The 20,014-nt window shown below is 37.9% G+C and overlaps 1 protein-coding gene across 3 annotated transcripts in view; it reads left to right on the forward strand.

Moving 5' to 3' along the window:
* KCNQ5 (potassium voltage-gated channel subfamily Q member 5) overlaps nucleotides 1–20,014 on the forward strand; it is a 503,899-nt gene that overhangs the window by 282,459 nt on the left and 201,426 nt on the right. The gene's annotated exons all lie outside the window — the stretch shown is intronic.

Below are 20,014 nucleotides of genomic sequence, written 5' to 3' on the forward strand. Positions count from 1 at the left end.
ATTCCCTCACTTTTGGGATATTCAAGGGCAAAAAGACTTAATGGTCCTGTCTGGTATTCTGTAAATCCAGCTGCCAGCTGAAGCCCAGGTGACTTTGGGCAAGGTACGCTGTCATCCTTTGCTTGGACCAGCAAGAATCTGTGCAAAAAAACAAAATAATAAACCTCCACAGACATGAGCCAACCAGACCAATTTTAAAGAAAAAATTATTCTTGTTTTCACCACAGAATTGTACATCTGTAAAATATAGCAGCCATGAAAATTAATATAATTTTGAATAAGTTAAATTGTATTTTTAAATATACTTTATTTATTATGCCATTACACCTGTCCTACTTTTCCTGTCTGCTTGTCCCCTCTGCCCCATACCACCCTCGCACCAGCCCTCCTCCACCCCAGTTCACGTCCATCGGTCACACACACAAGTTTTTCAGCTTCTCCATTTCCTGCACCACTTCCAACCTCCCCCTCTCCATCCTGCACCCACCATCCACGCTTCTCATTCCCTACACCCCTTCCCCATTCCTCCCTCCCCGTCCCTGCTGATAACCCTCCATATAATCTCCATTTCTGTGATTCTGTTCCTGTTCTAGTTGTTTGCTTAGTTTGTTTTTTGTTTTAGTTCTTTTTTAGGTTCACTTGTTGATAGCTGTGAGTTTATTGTCAGTTTACTGTTCATATTTTTTATCTCCTTTTCTTACATAAGTCCCTTTAACATTTCATACAGTAAGGGCTGGGTGATGATGAACTCCTTTAACTTGACCTTATCTGGGAAGCACTTTATCAGCCCTTCCATTCTAAATGATAGCTTTTCTAGATGGATGTAGGTCCTTGCCTTTCATGACTTTGAATGCTTCTTTCCAGCCCTTCTTGCCTGCAAGGTTTCTTTTGAGAAATCAGCTGATAGTCTTATTGGAACCCCTTTGTAGGTAGCTGTCTCCTTTTTTCTTGACGCTTTTAAGATTTTCTCCTTATCTTTAGTCTTAGGTAATGTAATTATGATGTGCCTTGGTGTGTTCCTTCTTGGGTCCAACTTCTTTGTGACTCTCGGAGCTTCCTGGGCTTCCTGGAAGTCTATTTCCTTCACCAGATTAGGGAAGTTCTCTTTCATTATTTTTTCAAATAAGTTTACAATTTCTTGCTCTTCCTCTTCTCCTTCTGGCACCCCTATGATTTGGATGTTAGAATGTTTAAAGTTGTCCCAAAGGTTCCTAAGCCTTTCCTCATTTTTTTGAATTCTTGTTTCTTCATTCTATTCTGGTCGAATGTTCATTTCCTCCTTCTGGTCCAAATCATTGATTTGAGTCCCAGTTTCCTTCCCTTTGCTGTTGGTTCCCTGTACATCTTCCTTTATTTCACTTTTCATAGCCATCACTTCTTCTTCTATTTTGTGAGCATATTCTCAACCATTTCTGTGAGCATGCTGATTACCAATGTTTTGAACTCTGCATTTGATAAGCTGGCTATCTTTTCAATGCTTAGTTCTATTTTTGGAGCTTTGATCTGTTCTTTCATTTGGGACATATTTTTTTGTCTCAGTGCACTTGTTACTGCCCTGTAAGGGGTGGAGCCTTAGGTATTCACCAGGGCAGAGCAACCAATGTAGCTTTGTTGTGGTGCTGTCTGTAAGGAAGGGGGCTGACAGGAAACAATGGCACTTGCTCAGCTCTCAGCTTGCTTTCAGTCACTTCCCCACTACCCAGAAGAAAATTGGGCCCTTCTGGTGATGATTCCCAGGTGGGTGGACTTATGTATGTTCTAGGACCCTGTGGGCTCCTCCAGCAGACTCTCTTGTGAGTCTGGGAGTTTCTCCTACCACCATGACCCCCACACATTTTTACAGTGAGAAGTTTTGAAATTTTATTTCCCCCACACTAGAACCCTGGGTTGCCCAGTCTGTCTGGCTCCCCAGTTGTCCCTCTTTGTTTATTTGCATGCAAATATGGGACCACCCAGTCCTTTAGCCACTGCCTTGGCATGAGTCCCCTTCACCCCGGCTGCCTGTCTCCATCCCTCCTACCAGTCTGGATGAATGTTTCTTCTTTAACTCCTTGGTCGTCAGACTTCCATAGAGTTCAATTTTCTGGCAGTTCTGGTTTTTCTTTGTTTTTAAATTTTTGTTTATTGCTGTCCTTCCTTTGGTTGTGCAAGGAGGCACAGTGTATCTACCTACACCTCCATCTTGGCCACAAGTGATTAAATTAAATTACACTTTAATGAAAAGTAATTTCCTTTTCTTTTGTGCACCTATTAACAATTCTTTCCCATAGCACTTCAGTTATGTCAAAGTCATACCTCCTCACCCAAAATGAAGGTCAAAGTTGAACTACCAAGCATACAAAAGGGTACCTCAAGGGTGCTGTATGCCCTTGAATTAGCCAAATAACTGGAAAAATGTGTGTTTTTGGAAGCCCTAAGTAAATTCTTCACTTTGTGTTATTTTGCATTTGTAAATTTCATATTAAAGTAAAAATATTTTTATTGTACTACATCAAATAAATTCAGGGTTAAATGTAGTGGGAGTTTTTATTTTAAACCCTACATAAGATTTCAAATATGTTTATGTAGGTCACAGTTTTCTCAAAATCTTATCACATCTGTTTGACCACAATGGTATGAAATACTGGCTATGCAGTCAAAAGGCAGAGGTTTGTCACTTAATGCTGAACGATTTGAGCACATCATTCACCCTCTCTAGGTCTGTTTCTTTTGTCACCCTTCCCTGACCACCTCAGAAGTTGTCCTTATTCAGTGTGATTCCATATTAAATTACTTTGTTATACAAAAGAAGGCCAAATTTTGTTAGCAGAAAATGCTTGCCCCTAGTACCCAATTAATTCATTAGTTAATTAATTAAGACATTGAACAAACCTTTATGGAGTGCCTACTAGGTGCCCAACATTTCCCAAGGCACTGGGCTTCTGTGCATAGGGCAACAAAGTAGATTCAGGGTAGGACTGGGGTGGGGGTGGGGGGAATGTGAATGAAAGCACATGAGCATGGAGTTTCCACTTGAGGTGATGGAAATATCTAAAATAAGATTGCAATGATGATTGTGCAATTCTGTAAATTTACTAATAATCATAGAATTGTACATTTAAAACAGGTGAATTTTAAGGTTTGCATATGATTCTTCAATAAAGCTTTTATAAAAATAAATAAATAAGGCACAGCCCCTACCAGCAAGAAGCTTATAGTCTCACAGGAAAAACTGACATATAAACACAAAAGTGCTACAATATACTAGAGAAATATGGGTGCCAATGACCTACAGTTATATATAGTTGAAACTTCAAATGATTCAAGTATCAAAAAACATTAACATACTCCTCACTCTACAAGCAAAACTGTTTCAAACCTAGAACAGATTTTACACTCTATTGAGAGACATACAATATCTACAATTTGGAAAAACTCACTATCCCTTGTGCTCAACTTGCCATGTATGGGACTTTAGTTTAAGAAATATGGCCTTGACATATCTGGAAATGTTGCCAATATTGTAAATGTGATGTTCATTGAGCATAACAGAACCTTAGTGCTGTTTGGAGAGCGGGTGGAAGCAAGGCTGGGGAGCACCACCAAGCCCTGACACTCTCATTTACTTGAACCAGCCCCCAGGCAAAGCTACTTGGCAGGGATCTCCAATCACAGAACAAGCAAAAGGGAAGGGGATAGGTAGAGCAGGTGACCTCAAACCCACTCTGGTGTGCAGCTCTGCTTCCACTCAGAAAGAATGAATCTGTCATTTCAATCCATGCTTCCTATCTTCAGAGACACTCACTTTTCTGCTTTTAGGACAATAAAAGGACTCCCTTGCTCTAGGTTTTAGGTTAGATCCCAACTCTTCCAAGTTCTCCTGCACAATAGCTCCAGCAATTGTCCCAGTTTAAACCCTAAACCCCAAAACTCCTTTTCAACTTACAGACAAGTCCTCCTTAGAGAGACACCTCCCCACACAGTACCTGCCTCCCTGAAAACACACTGGATATTATTTTCTTCCAGCTTGATCTACACACCTCACAAGAGAGGAGCCCCCCACCCCCATCATTTTTGGTCAGTGATTAATTCATATATTCTTTCATTGACTCAACAAATATTTACCAAGATGTATTATATCTTTGAAGTTGATCCAAGCCAATCAGATAATGTCTCTGATACTAAAGCACATGAAGCAGGATGGATGCCTCCCTGCAGAGACCCCTGTGTGCAGCCCGACAGCACCTCAAGCATGTGTCCTGACAGAAGAAAAAGGGCGGCATTTCTTTTCACTCACTTCTGGGGAAGTTGAACAGCATGTGAAAATGATTTAACAGATCAATAGCAACAATCATTTACTTACTGGATTTCTCAATTTTGTAACTAAATATAAGACAGCACATGAAAAATATTTACTTCCATAGTGTCTTTCCCTCTGAGTCATTTTAAGGTTTGAAAGAAATATTCATTCTTCTTAAACTGTCTCTCTGGACCTTAGTTTTCTCTATTATAAAATAAAAAGGGTGGATTTATGACTTCCAAGTCCTCTTTAAACTTAAATAGTCATTGATACTCTGAATCATACCCAAAATTTAGCACTTAGCTCCACAGCGAGAAGAAGAATTTTGAACAAGAACCAAATGGGGCTGCCTACTCCCAAAACAAGGCTTAATGATTTGACTACATCTACTAGAAGACACAGTCTATCAAGCTGAATTATTTATGTGTTATTATTGAGACAGCTATTGCTGCAGTCAAATTATTAAAACTTTCATCAGGGAAAATCTTTTGCCTAGCTCTGTTTGTTTTCATGAATAGAATGTGTGTCACCTAACTCAGCCTAATTTTTGTCTGACTGGAGAGTGTCCCCAGCCCTCCTCACGCCCCTGGGGCTGCAGTGCTCCCATCCAGCCACTGCTGGTGTGGTCCTTGAGTCACATGGAAAATAGGCAGGCGCAGCCAGGCCTGTGTGTGGCTCTGTGATGCTACCAGCTTTCAATCACACTCCCAGATGGGGGCAGAGATGCCATCAGTGTGTGTGTCCCAGTGTACCAGTTCGGTCAGAAGAACAGAGCATTCAGGCAAATCTTTGCTCCACACAAAGAGGCAGTACAAGGCAGCGATCAAGCACATGGACTCTGCATCTGTACTACCTGGATTTGAATCACAGCTTCACCACATACAAGCTCTGTGACTCTTAGCCTTGGTGTTCCCTGTTGGTAAATAAAATGAGAATAATAATAGGGCTGTTTTAAGGATTAAATAAGGTCATGTATGTGAAGTGCATGATAAATGCTCTGTGTTAGTTACCTGTATGTCTTACCTCCATATGGAAAAAAATTAAAACTAAACCGCAAAGGATAGAACATTTACGCGGGCAAGGACAATGTGGTATGACATGAAGGTACTGACAGTGGGTGGGTCTGATGGAAGACGATCCGAAGTCCCTTTCTGGAAGGTTGTTAGGAGCCCAAAATGAGATGTTTATAAAATGCCTAGACTAAGAGAGGTCTCAATAAGTATGTTTCCTTCCCCTGCAGAATATCTTTAATTTTATTTCCTTTATTTTCTTTTCTTTTTCTGCCTTCTTTCCTTCCTTCTCTACTATTTTCTCCCCCTCCTCTTCATCCTCCTCCTTCTCTATCTTCTTATTCTCATGAGATGTCTATATTTCCCTCTCTCCCTCTTGCTCTCTTTGTCACTCTCTTTCATTCTTTCCTCTTTCAACAAATGATCACTGGTTTCCTTCTCCATGCCAGGCACTCTGGGGATCCTGGGGATAAAACTGGGGGACAAGCCAACATGGTTCAGCCTCCCTTATAATCTAGTGGAGGAGAAAGGTATTCATCAGATGACCTCACTAATGACAGTGTAATTAAAACATTAGATAAGTGTCCTAAGCCAACAAGACACTGTTTTATAAGGGCATTTATCAGAAGCCCCTGACATCTGAGGGAGTGATAGGAGCATTTGCTAAATTTGAAGGCTTTGATGGAGTTTACCGGGTCCAAAGGAGGGGACTACATTCTCTGTGAAAACAATAGTTCATGCAGAGACCTGTGGCTGGTGTGACCATTTTAAGAATCAGACTGGAAGTCAGGGAAAAATGTACTAATGGTGCCAAGGCAAAAGAGTGATGCACTGAAGAGATTTGGAGGAAATATTACAATCTCTAGCAAAGAGTTTCTTTACTTTACAAATAACCAAACAAGATCTTGTGATTTATTTCTAAATAACAGTTTCTTTTGTATTTATAGAATCATGTTTTATTTTTTAAATATTTTATTTATTTATTTTTAGAGAGGAGAAGAAAGGGAGAAAGAGAGGAAGAGAAACATCAATGTGTAGTTGCCTCTCACACGCCCCCCTACTGGGGATCTGACCCACAACCCAGGCATGTGCCCTGACTGGGAGTTGAACTGGAGACCCTTTGGTTCTCAGGTTGGCACTCAATCAACTGAGCCACACCAGCTGGGGCTCATTTGATTTAAATATATGTAGTTATTTACTGATTGGCCTTCAGTATTAAAATCAAACCTATTTCTCTTGTTCTACCTAAATTTGTTTTAATATAATTATCAGTAATTACCCCCACACAAAGCCAAGTATTCGCCAAGGATTTTATGATTACTCTATAGAAAATCAAGAAATGGAGTCATTCTTGACACCTCAGCTCTGTAGCTGTCATGAAGGCATCAAGAATAGGCTCAAAAATATTTTTTACAGGCAAAAAAATTAAAGAGATTGACAGATTTAAAAAGTTAAAGAAATAACCCAGTTGCAAAGAGATTCTGCTTTCAGTATACTAAAATTGCTTTTTAACTTTTCAGATTATTTGAGAAAAATTTGAATATATAATTGAAGCTTCAAAAGTATAACTGAGTTTCCCAAGTGGTAAGAAATCCAGGTTTTTGTAAATTAATTTTTCCTTGAATGTTCACTCTGGTGCTGTAGGGAATCTAAGGAGATGTGGAATGATTGTGGTAGAAGTAGTGTCTAGAGCTAAAATAGCCAACGATATTAGCCAAAAAGTTAAACACTCCAACCTTGCCCTGTATCTATATGCGCATCAATATATTTGGCTGATTTCAGGAAGGAAAATGGTTGTAATTGTTATTGGAAAATAACCTTTTTGAAGTTTCAGTCTCTCGCTTTATGAAGAGTATACTTGGCATACCTGGCCACGCTTCACAGGCTATTTAAACTTACAAGGTTAAACTATTCTGGAAGGAGATTTGGAAATTAGATCATCAATTTTTTAAATTCATGTCATGATCATTATTATCATTGGTGCAACTAAAGATGCAACTCAACATTGAAACAAACACAGTTCCTCCTCATTTACTATTAAATATAGTCAGCATAGTTAGTAATGCATGTTATTGTCCCATATTGTTTTTTTAACTAAAGGTACTTCTCAAAAACACCAATCTTTATGCAGTCCCTGAAGGATAAACTTGCCCTTCCTTATGCCACACAGAATGTGCATGGTCACATCCTCAAGTACAACTATTGCTAAGGATCCTTCACTTCAGAGGGGAATTGAACATTAATTTGGAATTTGTTTGTGTCAAATGAAAGCAAACTTGGTTGCACTGAGATGAGATTTATTTTTAATTGCTAACAATTTTTGAAGACTAAATTACAGAAAATTGCAATCAATTTCCAGTGTGTTGGCTCTTAAAATTAATCAGACAACTGGGTTAATAATAGCATATTTTTATTAGTACTTGCAAAAGCACCTGTACTCATTCATCAGAAACCTTCAAAATTATGTGCTCGGCAAAAAGTGTGAAATTATTATTTGAAATTTTGAATAAATTCTGAGAGTAGTTTGTTACCAAGAGTGAATTAACTACATTTTCAGTCCATTAATTTAGGGAGATACGGTGGTGGAGATGTTAAAAGCATAAGCTCGAGCACTAGACTTCCTAAGTTCCAAACTTATTTTCAATACCGACTAGCTTTGTGATTCTAAGCAAGTTATTTCTTTGTGCCTTGGTTTTCTTACCTGTAAAATGGGAATAATACTAACACACAATGACTGCTAACTTTTACACAGCCCCTACTGTGCACCAGGCACTGTTCTAAGACAGAAAGAGAGGTGATATTACATGGCTGGTAATATTCTTGGATCAATTATACATTTAATCTTCATATGACTGTATGAAGCAAGCACTGTTTTCCTTTGTCATAGATAAGGAAACTGAGAAACCAAGAAGTAAAACAACTTGGCCAGAGACAACTAAGTGCCAAAGTCTGAATTTAGACCCAGGGTGCTTAGACCCAAAGTCTCTTCTCTCCTCAACCACAATCCTGTATTGCACCCATCAATATCAGGCTTAAATGAGATTATATACCTAAAGCACTTAGATCATTGTGTGGTTCTAGTAATATTCAGTGAGTAGTAGTTATTACTGGTTTATTAAAATTTTAAACCATATTTTGCTATGTGATATCTCCTACTGAAATAAATATTTAACATTTCACTAAAATTCTCTTTTTTATACAATATTTAGCTATGTTTTGTGGGATTTATAGTAAGGTCATTTTGGGGTCAACAGAAAATAAAAGCCATCACACATTTTTTGTTTCCATAATTTTATACACCAGGGTATAAAGCAATCAAGGTCAATTTTTTAAAAACCGTTTATTCCTTTTTTTTTCTACAAATACCTACTTGTAGAATAAGGCACCCACTTTATGCCTGGCATTATTCCAGGAACTATTAGAGGGCAGAGAACCAAATCAACCAGGTCCTGGCTGTCACAGAGCTTACTTCCCAGCAAATTATTTTGCCATTGACTCAGTTCCAACTTGAGCCTTTAATCCTGGGAAACAGTGCCACAGCTAAAATGAAATCTTCCATGGTCAGACACTTGGGAAATTAGCAGGGTGATGCATTAGACAGGCCACAGTCCTCTGTGTCACCAGGCTTTGCCCACACACTTGAGAAAAGGCATTTCAGGACCTTTGAGAACTGCATCCATAAAGGAAGCCCTAGGGAAGCAATGCGCCGATCATGTTTTTTCTACTGGCACAGGAGTGGATATCTCGCCAGTCAACCCGTTGTCCTGGTCACTGCATGGAAAAAAGCCACAAGAGGTCCAAAACAGAAGCTAAGGATTTTGAATTCCTGAGAACAGACTTTGACCACTTAATTTATTCCCTTATGTTGTTTTCTCTTGCAGTTATTCCTATTAAACGTTTTTCATATTCTGCTATTACCAATATTATGTGAAGTGATTACACTAGTGAAAGCTTTGTATCAGATTATGCTCTTTTACTAAACAAGGAAAAACAATTCATTATTATAACATTATTTTTCAAAATACTTTTTGAGCCACTTTATTATTTAAGGAGAAATTACTGAGCTTGTGCAAAATTTAATCTCTTAACAACTTAAGGGCCAGCACAAGTGTTTCTTTTATTCTGCATTTCTGGTGAGCTCTTCTTAAGAAATGTCAGGGAAGAAAGGCAACTTGCTTATATTGAGCAGCCACAAATTTCACATGCATAATCTCATTTAATTCTCACAACAAATGTGGAAGTAAGCACATTTAACCCCCATTTAACCACGTGAAAATAGAAATTCAGGAAAACCATGTGTCTGGCCCAAGTTCACTGAGGTAGTAGAACAAGGACTCCACCAGCTGTGTAGTATGACATAGTCCATGAAATCCAGTATATTACTTGAACAGAGATCATGCAGATACATATAATTATCAAACCAATGCAGTTCAAAACAGAAAGCTGTTCTGAACCATCTTTTATAGATTATATTTTTATATTAATATTAGTATGAAGAACCACCTTGATATGTTTTTATCAAAAACAGTTTATCAAAAACAATTGAATTAGTAGCCACCCACAATTGATTTACAATAATTGTAAATCAATTATATTTTTCAGATGAAATGCTACATTTTTTTCACTTTTTAATTAAATTCATTGGGGTAACATTGCTTAATAAAATTATACAGGTTTCAAATGTATAACTCCATAATTCATCATCTGTATATTGTATTGTGTTCACCACCCAAAGTCAAGTCTCCTTCCATCACCATTTATCCCCCCTTTACACTCTTCTACCTCCTCCACCCCCTTTCCCTCTGGTAATCACCATCCTGTTGTCTGTGTCTATATGTTTGTTTCTTTTGCTTAATCACTTCACCTTTTTTACCCAGCCCCCAATTCTGCTCCTCTCTGACAGCTGTCAGTCTGTTCTCTGTATCTATGAATATGTTTCTATTTTGTTTGTTAGTTTATTTTATTTGTTAGAGTCCACATATAAGTGAAATCATAAGTTATTTGTCTTTCTCTAGCTGGCTTATTTCACTTAGCATAATGCCCTCCAGGTCCATCCATACTGTCACAAAGGGTAAGATTTCTTTTGTTACAGCTGAGTGGTGTTCCATTGTGTAAGTGGTACCACGGCCTTTTGTCCACTCATCCGCTTATGGGCCCTTGGGTGGCTTTCCAATCTTGGCTATTGTAAATAATTCTGCAGCCAACTTGGGGGTGCATATATTCTTTCAAATTAGTGTTTTGGGTTTCTTTGGATATATTCACAAAAGTGGAATTAGTGGGTCAAAAGGCTGATCCATTTTTAATGTTTGAGGTATTTCCATACTGCTTTCCACAGTGGCTACACCAGTCTACATTCCCACCATCAGTGCAAAGGAGTTCCCCTTTCTCCACATCCTCACCAGCATTTGGTTGTTTGTTGATTTATTAATGATAGCCTTTCTGACAGGTGTGAGATGATATCTCAATGTGATTTTAATTTGCATTTCTCTGATGATTAGGGACATTTAATATCTTTATAGATGACTAATTTCCACAATAGCCTTTGAACCTCAATCAACCGCACTTGTGTTAGAGAGCTGCTGGGGCCTTGTACGTAGGCTGTCATGGATCATAATTAATAATGCTGATGTTCAGAGAAAAAAGAAAAATTTTGTTCTAACATAAAAACTATTAAATATATCCCACTTGACATGCTGTTTCTCCTGATCTTTGAACGTGAAATAGGGGTTGTTTCACAATGCAAATTTGAGGTCAGGTGGCTTTTAATTTATTCTTGTGACCCTAAGTCAGGAGTGAAAGCTTGGAGCATCTAAAGTCATTATCATCACCAAATAATATTTATCATACAGAAGAAGGGCAAGGTTCAGACTGGTAAATATAGCTGAGATTAAAAAAACTTCTTGCCTTCTTAATAGGTCATGAGCCTATTGTGCACTGATTTGGAACACCTAAAGCCAGTGGAGTGTCTCTAATGAAACACCGGTGAAAGGTCTCTTATGCTTAGTATAAAATCTAAGATATAATTGCATCACATCCAGAAACATTATCTGTTTTTCCTTCTGTTCTTCAAAAAACAAAAAAATATGATTGATCTTTAAAGAGGCCCCATAGCATATGTCACTGCCTATCAGTCTATCGATCTATCTATAATGACCACATTTACTCTGTCAAATGTTAAATAGTGAGATATATTGTTGCCACCATGGAGAACAGATCTATATGGAAAGTTATACAGATAAGTTACACAGAGATAGCTTATAGTTAATTTTGTTTTACAGTATAAGGTTTTAACCAGAATGTTGGCTTCTGTACAATTTAGATACAGTAAAAATATTTTTTAAAACATTTTTTAAAAAGCTTCAGGAAAGTCTTAGTGGCCCAGTTGTACAATGTTATTAAGAGATACCAACATACTGGAGTTTTCCCAGAACACCAAAAAAATCGATTAATGTAGCACCCCATCAGTTTAAAAAGCAATTCTCAGATTTCCCCATCTCAAAATCAAATTTCATGGTGGCAGACATTTAATTTTAAAATAATTGCTTAACTGAACTTCGATGAACAATATTACAAATTTGAAGGAAGTTTGTTAACATTCCTTGAGCTCATTCCTATGAGATTTTAAAGAGGAAAAAAAAGATTGACTATACAAACGGCCAAGACTTTTCTAAAACCAGCTGGCTTATAAATTCAACTGACCTGTCCTGACCACACTTCACAGTTAAGAATCATGAGAAGAACTTGTTCTGAATCTTCTGGCTGACTCCCCATGCAGAGTGAGCAAGTATCTTCTGTGACATATAAACAGTGTTTTATTAGGTTTTGGCCTCCTTTCTCCCATGGAATGGATAAATCCTTTTTTCTTTTCACAGACGTAGGGTCAATACCAGTTTTTCCTCTCAAAGTATATATTATGGGAAAAGAGAAAGTGGAGATTGTCTATCTTTTACCCTTGCCAGTTACTAAGGTTGCCAATTGTCTTAAAGTTAAATCTATCCCCAAGTAAAGCAAAGTATGTTTTTATATTTATGAAAAATATTCCCTTAAGTTATTGTCTATATTTTAGTATTTAGGTTACTAGTCATACTAATAGATTAACATGTCTAGAGTTCATTTTGGTTTTCCTTAAGTAGATTCATAAAGAAAGCCCTGAAAGAGCTTGAGTTTATCAAGAGAAAATGAAGATTTTATGTGAATATTTCAATAACTCAACGTTAACTTTATCTTCTTGAAATTCCATAGGAGAGAATGATAGATAACATGGACTGAAGGAAGTTTTAAATAGAAAACAAAACACAATTTCATTAAAATCTACTCCCCTTACCACTTATTTTTTTTTACTCTCTTCTGGTTAATATTGTTATTAGATCAAAATTGTTTCTTGATTGGCAGTGTTCATATTTACTTACATTGACTCAAGAAAAACAGAAAGAAACACTTATATTTTTAACTCATTAAAATTAAAGTAAAACACAGACACAAGCCCTTGGTCCTCGCAAATGGATGTTCCAGGTGCAAAAGCTGAGCCCTGGCTTGCATTTAATATTAATTCTCTACAATATTAGACAAATCATCTGCCTGTGCTATCTCATAGGAAATATGAATAGTGGAGGTATTGTTTCCTCTCTCAAGGCTATTGTGGCACTTGTTTTTCATGGTCCAGAATCTAAGAGTGCAGGATAGAATTACATGTTGCAAACAGCATTGCCAGCCATGTAGAGTGGAGCTGGACACTTGGATCCACCATATTGGAACAGAGCCTCCTGGTTGAGGAGACAGGCAAGGACAGGTGTAAATACCCTGTGCTTTTATGTGTCTCTTGTTAAAACTGATTATGGAACATTGACACTAGTAAATGCAAGATATTATTGAGTCTATATGCTCTATGCATATTAGTGTTTAGTATTACAAGCTGAACAGAAAAAATTTTAATTACAATGGTATAGCATTCAAAATATTCCTAGTGCACTCATTTTTACATATACTTCAAGTCAATATTTTATCATATTCAATTTTGGCATTTGTGCTCAATGCACTATGAATTGGACATTTCTTCAATGATTAATAAATCATTCTTGCCATTCTTTTTCATAATTTATAGTAGGAATAAGTCTAGCTGCTGTTCTCACCAAAGTTACACTGGGAAGCAAGAGTAATATTTACTTTATCCTTCTCCCTCCCCCAGTAAACTAAATTTATTTGGAAAAAAATGATTATCAACAATTTCATATTCGATCGTGAAGAAAAAACAAGACTTCTTTTGTTCCAAATGAAGTCTCTACCCTCTCAAATGGTGTTTTATTCAAAACTATTCTGAATCATCTTTTTATTCAAAACTTTTTACTTTTTTTTTATGCTTTTTTTTTAGATTTTATTTATTTATTTTTAGAGAGGGAAGGGAGGGAGAGGTGGGAAGAGAGAGAGAGAGAGAGAGAGAGAGGGAGAGAGAGAGAGAAACATCAGTGTGCGGTTGCTGGGGGTTATGGCCTGCAACCCATGCATGTACCCTGGCTGGGAATCGAACCTGGGACACTTTGGTTCCCAGCCCGTGCTCAATCCACTGAGCTATGCCAGCCAGGGCCTACTTTTTACTTTTTTTAAATTCCCAAAGGTGATGCAAGAAATTTTCTTTTGTTTTTTTTTTTTCAGAAGCAGAATTAGTATAAGAAATATCACAGAAATTTCTCTTAAATATTTTTTTCAGCAACTATCCTGGTAAGCCAAATCACTAAAAATCAAGAATAGACAAGAAAAACTAAAACAAAGGCCACTCGAATTTGAACCTCCTATTGCTTGTTTTAAATGTATGTCTTGATCATTGTTTGCATTAGAAACTGATAGAGTATCCAATATCACTTTCTTATGACATGCCCCTAGTGGCTGGTTTTGATAAACAAACTGATTAAAAGGTTACCTGTCATCCATAATTTTATTATCTTTTATATTGATTTGCTTGCTTGGCATCAGGACACAGTCAAATGTCATTGAATGGAATGGATGAGGCTATCAGTTTCCAAGAAAGAAACTAAAATTGTTGTCCAAAATTCAGGCAGGAAATATTCACTGATTATTGCCAACTTACATGATGCATGAAAGAAAAGCCCAACTGGATGGTAACAAACTTACGGTGTGGTCTCCATTCATGAGTCACAGGAAACACGGCGCTCCTCTCAGCTGTCTCACTGCCTCACTCAGTGGGTGAGGCAGCTGCTGTGCCCTGTGTTCACCTGGCCATGGCGATGACTAAGACATTCGTGCCTGCTGTGGCAATGGCCACAGTGATGACCACACTGATCTGGACAGTTGGGCCGCAGCTGTGCATGTGTCAGAGGGGCTTGGGGGAGGGGTGTATTCCAAGGGCTGGAGCACTAGAACCATCACAGTCTGTCATGGTCCATCTTGAATTCAAAGGATAGGCTTTCATAACTTGGAGGAAGACCGTACCACGGGAGGGGGAAACCAAATAGTAACTCTTTTTCCTCTTAGGATGTCATGAGGATTAATCATCCAAACGTAAGCTTCAGTGCTCTACAGTAAGTCGTGTGAAACGAAACTCCTACTAATGATTAGATTAGATATCTGGTTTCGAGACCTTAAAGCTCTTCTTCTCTAGCCTTTTCTATTGCTGCTTCTTAGATGTGAAAATGTAGATCGTTTCCCTGAAAACTTTGAGCCTGATTTCCAGTTCTTTCTGTTGCTTCCCAAATCCTGAAGGAAAAAAAATGTTGAAAATTGAGTATCTTCCATACAGAAAATTTGTATCTTTGAAGCAAGAGTAGGTATATTGAGTGTAGTCTATCCATGATTTAAATGTTCACTTCTCTCCTTTTTCTCAGAACCTCTTTTCCCAAAAATTATTCTTCCTTAATTTAACCCCTTAGCTTAGTAGTGCCAGAACCTCTGCCCTCCTCCAAGATATATAACCTGGCAGTAATCATGAAAACACCATATATACCTTTGCTCACTTTTTATTTGGTGATAGTATTCTTATATCCTAATCTACTGCCATTTCCCATAGAACATCCCAAAGAACAAATACTTTTCAGAGATGAGGACTATGTACCTAGAACAAAGGGCAAAAATTCATTTTTAATACATGAAAAAGATGATCTCATTCCTGAAGAGCATAGGAGAAATGTACTCTGAATTCCATATTGTATCCAAATCCATTAAGTTAAAAGAGAAATGAAGGAACCTGATGGAAAAGTAGTTAACATTTCACCAAATAAAATGGGTATCATGTCTCTGAAATTAAATAGTTTGGCTTCTCTAACTGTGGTTAGATATGAAAGGATAGTGTTTGTGCCTGACAGCTGAGATCATTATTTAAGAACAATTTGTCCATGTGGAAAAAATGGTCATTGTAAGTTTGCCAAGTAGAAGTAAATTAGAAGGCTAGGTGGTGAAATGGAAGCAAAGAGGAAGGATTCAGTGAGATTAGTATTGTTAAATGAGGATGGTTGTGGTGTCACATAAAGAAGTAAACTTAAAAGTTTGACTTCAAAGAAAATGTTCCAGGAAAACACGCATGTGCACATACACCTGGACACACAGAGCAAACACAAACATGCAGTACACTCTCTCTCTCTCTTTTATTTGTGCCAGCAACTTTTCTATTTACTTGGTCTAGGAGATTTTCTTTCTGAGATGCCCCATCATTTTCATCATTGAAAAGGAATTTTATTAGATACACTGCTAAAGCCAGTTTAGGACCTAGCATTGTACGCTTCTTATACATAGCTCAGAACCCCTCCATCTAAACCACAGAACTCTAGAATCTGCATCTTGCCACTGTTTCAATAAGCACTCCACAATTTTTGAAAGAAAGTATTTTTATACTGGTGTGAAATCACCTCAAAATTGGAAACATGACAAAAATATTTAACCTTCTAGGGGAGTAAATAATTTTTTCTCAACCTTTCCAGGTCCTTAACTGAAACACCCCCATAATAAAAGACAAATAAACAGGATGAAACCAAACAGAAGTTTAATATATGTACCTGGAGGATACCCAGGAAAACTGAATAATCCCCCTAAATGGCTCCAGTCCTTGCCTTAAATGCTATCTCCAGCTAAAGACAAAGAAGATGCTGGGAGTGGAAGGGAGGCCAGTTATGGGAGGTTACCAGAAAAAACACGGTAAACAAGGGCACGATTGTTATGCAAATTAAGGTCCTTGCTTTCTCGGTGAATAAATTTCTAGAGATTCAGTCATCCTTCTCTTCCTGGCACAGTGAGGGAGACAAATGGAGAGTTTTTCAGTTATCTGTGGAGGTGGGAGCAGGGTAGACAGAGTCGGGCGTCGAATGAGACTTCCTCAATGTACACCTGTTACAAAGTTTTGGCTTTTAAAGCATGAGAATGTATTATCTATTCAAAACAAAAGTAAACAAAAATTTAAAAGAAAAAATGTAAGAAAAGTAAAGAAAAATTATGGTGACAAAATGCAGATGGCTGGGGAAGAAAGCACAGTTGATATTTCACCACAGTCTTCACTCTTTATCTCATCATTCTGGGGCCAAAATGTTTCCCTGGAGAGAACTTATGAAACCTCAGTCATAATGACCATCCACCAATAAAGAACAGTAGCAAAACCTAGTCCACACAAGGCTCTGGCCACTAGAGTTCAAATTCCTTGGCAATCATTCAAGGGTTTGTTTGGTTTTGGGTTTTTTTTTTCGGCAGACCTCAGTACAGCCAAGTTAGAATATGTTGTCTCTGAGTTCATCTTCAGATACTTCGTGCAGCTTCCTTATCGGTGACAGTAAGAGATTCACTGAGACCACGCCAAGCTTCTGGCTCCAACTGTAGGCCTTTATTAGACAGGCTCACCTGAAAAATCAAGTGTTTCACATCCAGACCTATCTGGCTTCAGGGCTGTGTCAAAGAGCAAATGGGAGGGCAGAGGGGAGAAAGAGGAACAGCAGGAGGCTTTGTGGAGGAGGTAGATGGTGAAGAAAGAGTACAAATAAGTACAAAATAATGCTGCAGAAAACAATTTGAGATAACTAAGGCAGCATTCAGTGTATCCACTTCAGGGAAGCTTATCAATACTGTTATACTTTGGTGAACAAGGAATTATGTAGGGTATAATTGCATTCTCTGAAGATTTTTCAAGGGGTGTGTGTGTGTGTGTGTGTGTGTGTTGATGAAACTCTCACTTCCAGTAAACTTAGCATAAGCTATTGTTTTTTAATCTACCATCAGTTACAGAAAATGTCATTCTATAGTAAAAGGGAGCAAGGATTTAAGTTGAAAGCATGATAGCATAACAAATTTGCTTTTCTAGATACATAGCCCTTCCCCAGACAAACTTAGCACAGTAAGCTTTTTAAATGGTTGGTTTAATATGTGTTAAATTGTCTGACATCTGTCTCATGAGCACACGATGCTTAAAAGGAAGCGCAAACTTCGGTATTGGACATGAGGGACTCGGCCCCGACACTCTGCGTGCGTGAGCAGATTCATAATCTTACAGTTTCCCAGTCTTGTCCACTGTCACTGCCTTTTCATCTGGATCCTGTTAACTCAAAATTTGTTCTTAGCTTATGGAAAAGGTTTCCCTTTTTTTTCTTCCTACAGATAGGAGAAGGCTTTTGGCAGATTTCTTCAAAAGCAGTTAAGTCAGGAGCATCATGGAAAGTTGGCAGTGAGTCGAGGACGAGGGCAGATCTAAACATTAGTTTAGGTTATTTTCACAGGCAATTGTTCCATGATTTTTCAGTCCTTTATTTTTTAACACTTAACATAATAATCATTCACAACAATCCCTCCTAAAGTGAACCTGCTGGTCCATTCTAATTGTGTAGTCTAAGTAATCATGAAACTTAAATTTAAGTTGGATACATAAACATTATGGCAGAACATGAATAAATCATCCAAAGGCCGTCTGTATGTTTCATTTTACACTTCTTTAAACTTAATGCAAAAAGTCCAATTTAGACCTTTGATTAAATAAAAAGGGAACAACTAGATTACTTTGACATATTGCATCTCTGGTAATGTTGTCCTTTTGCCCTTTAAATAATTTTTAATTGCTTTGAGCGTTGCCAAATGCATGCTCACTCTAGTCTATTATAACTACAAATAGGGAATTTGTGCCTCTAATAAAAAGAAGATGTTTACTGCAGGTGACTTAATCTCCCTCATATTGGTTGGGTTTCTTGGGTAGGGGTGTAGGTTGATACAGAAGGAATTAGGATCTGGTTCTTGAATAGTGTCTCAAGATGTTAGCAATCTTGAAACTAAATTATTTTACATTTTATACTTTGAAAGCACTGTAGTGCACCAAAGTACCAAAAAAATGGGTCCTCTAAGGTTCTATTTTTAAAGCTACTATGCAAAACCAGTTGTTCTCACAATCAGGCCAACTTTAAATTTTTTTAAGTGCTAAGTTCTTTAGCCTATAATTCTGTCACCATTTGATAGAAACTTTTCCTTTGCGGTCAACTAAAAGAGAAGGGAATAAACTAATAAATTTCAAACACACACTTCATGTTGATGCTATACTCAGACTGCTTCTTTATGCTAAATCTGCTACTGCATTCATCACTTCATGTAATACTTGGGAGCAACCCATTGTCAATATCTTCATTTTACATATTAAAGAAAACACCCAAGCTCAGAAAGAATGCTCAAAGCCACATGGCAAGTCAGTTATCAGAGAAGGGATCCAAATGAGGACAAGCCATTTAGCAGCTCCATAATTACATTGCTGATATTGTCAGATTCCAGGAGAGAAGCAGGGCAGGTTGAACTCCTGAAATTTTGGCTTTTCTCCCTCTCCCTTCAGGATGAGCTTTTGACATCTCAAAGCTCTGTGATGTCAGAGGTTCTGAATGTTTAGAGTTACTGTTGTAGACTATTGAAAGGTTCCTCAAAAGTCTGCATTGGTAACCCTAACTGGTGTGGTTCAATTGGTTGGATGCCATCCTGCAAAGCGAAAGGTTGCTTGTTCCATCCCCAGTCCAGGCACATGCCCAAATCACAGGTTCAGTCTCCAGTTAAAGTGCATATGAGAGGCAACCCCTCATATCAATGCTTCTCTCCCTCCCATCTCCCTCCCTTTCCCTCTCTCTAAAAATAAATAAATACAGTCTTTAATTAAAAAAAGCCAGCATGGATAAAATCAGATGTTTGGAGCACTCATTGTTCAGACCCATTGTAGTACATTGTACAGAAACTAGTTTTCAGGCTCAGCTCTGTTTGAGTGCATCGCTTAGCCTGTGAACCTGGGCTTTCTGATCTTTGAGATGAGTGAGGGTAGACCTAGAACAGGAGATATCAACGCTGGCTGTACATTTATAAAAGTCTTTTTAAGTTCCAATACCCAAGGCCCGCTCCCAGGGCTTCCGATTTGCTTTCATCTTTGGTTGAAACCTGAGCAGGAATATTTTTTAAATGCTCCCCAGATGATTCTGATGTGCATCAGAATGGAGAACCACTGGTTGGGATGCTCTCCCTGCGTATGTGCATTTCTAACGGATTCTTGTGTTAGCATTGAAATGCTTACGAGAACATTTTTAGATGTCACAGCCATCCTGCTCCACGGCATTAGGAGCTTAAGGAAGGTTAATTTTATAAATATTACTCCCTAGTGTCCATATTGTTTATGCAATAGATTTAATCACATGATTGGCCACAGCAAACCTGAGAGAAAGGCTTACAGAGCTACCCAGGAAGATATTTCAGCTCTGTTCTCATTTTCCCTGTCCCGGTCGTTACA

Source organism: Phyllostomus discolor, chromosome 4 (genome assembly GCF_004126475.2).
Source record: "Phyllostomus discolor isolate MPI-MPIP mPhyDis1 chromosome 4, mPhyDis1.pri.v3, whole genome shotgun sequence".
In the NCBI taxonomy this organism is placed as follows: Eukaryota; Metazoa; Chordata; class Mammalia; order Chiroptera; family Phyllostomidae; genus Phyllostomus; species Phyllostomus discolor.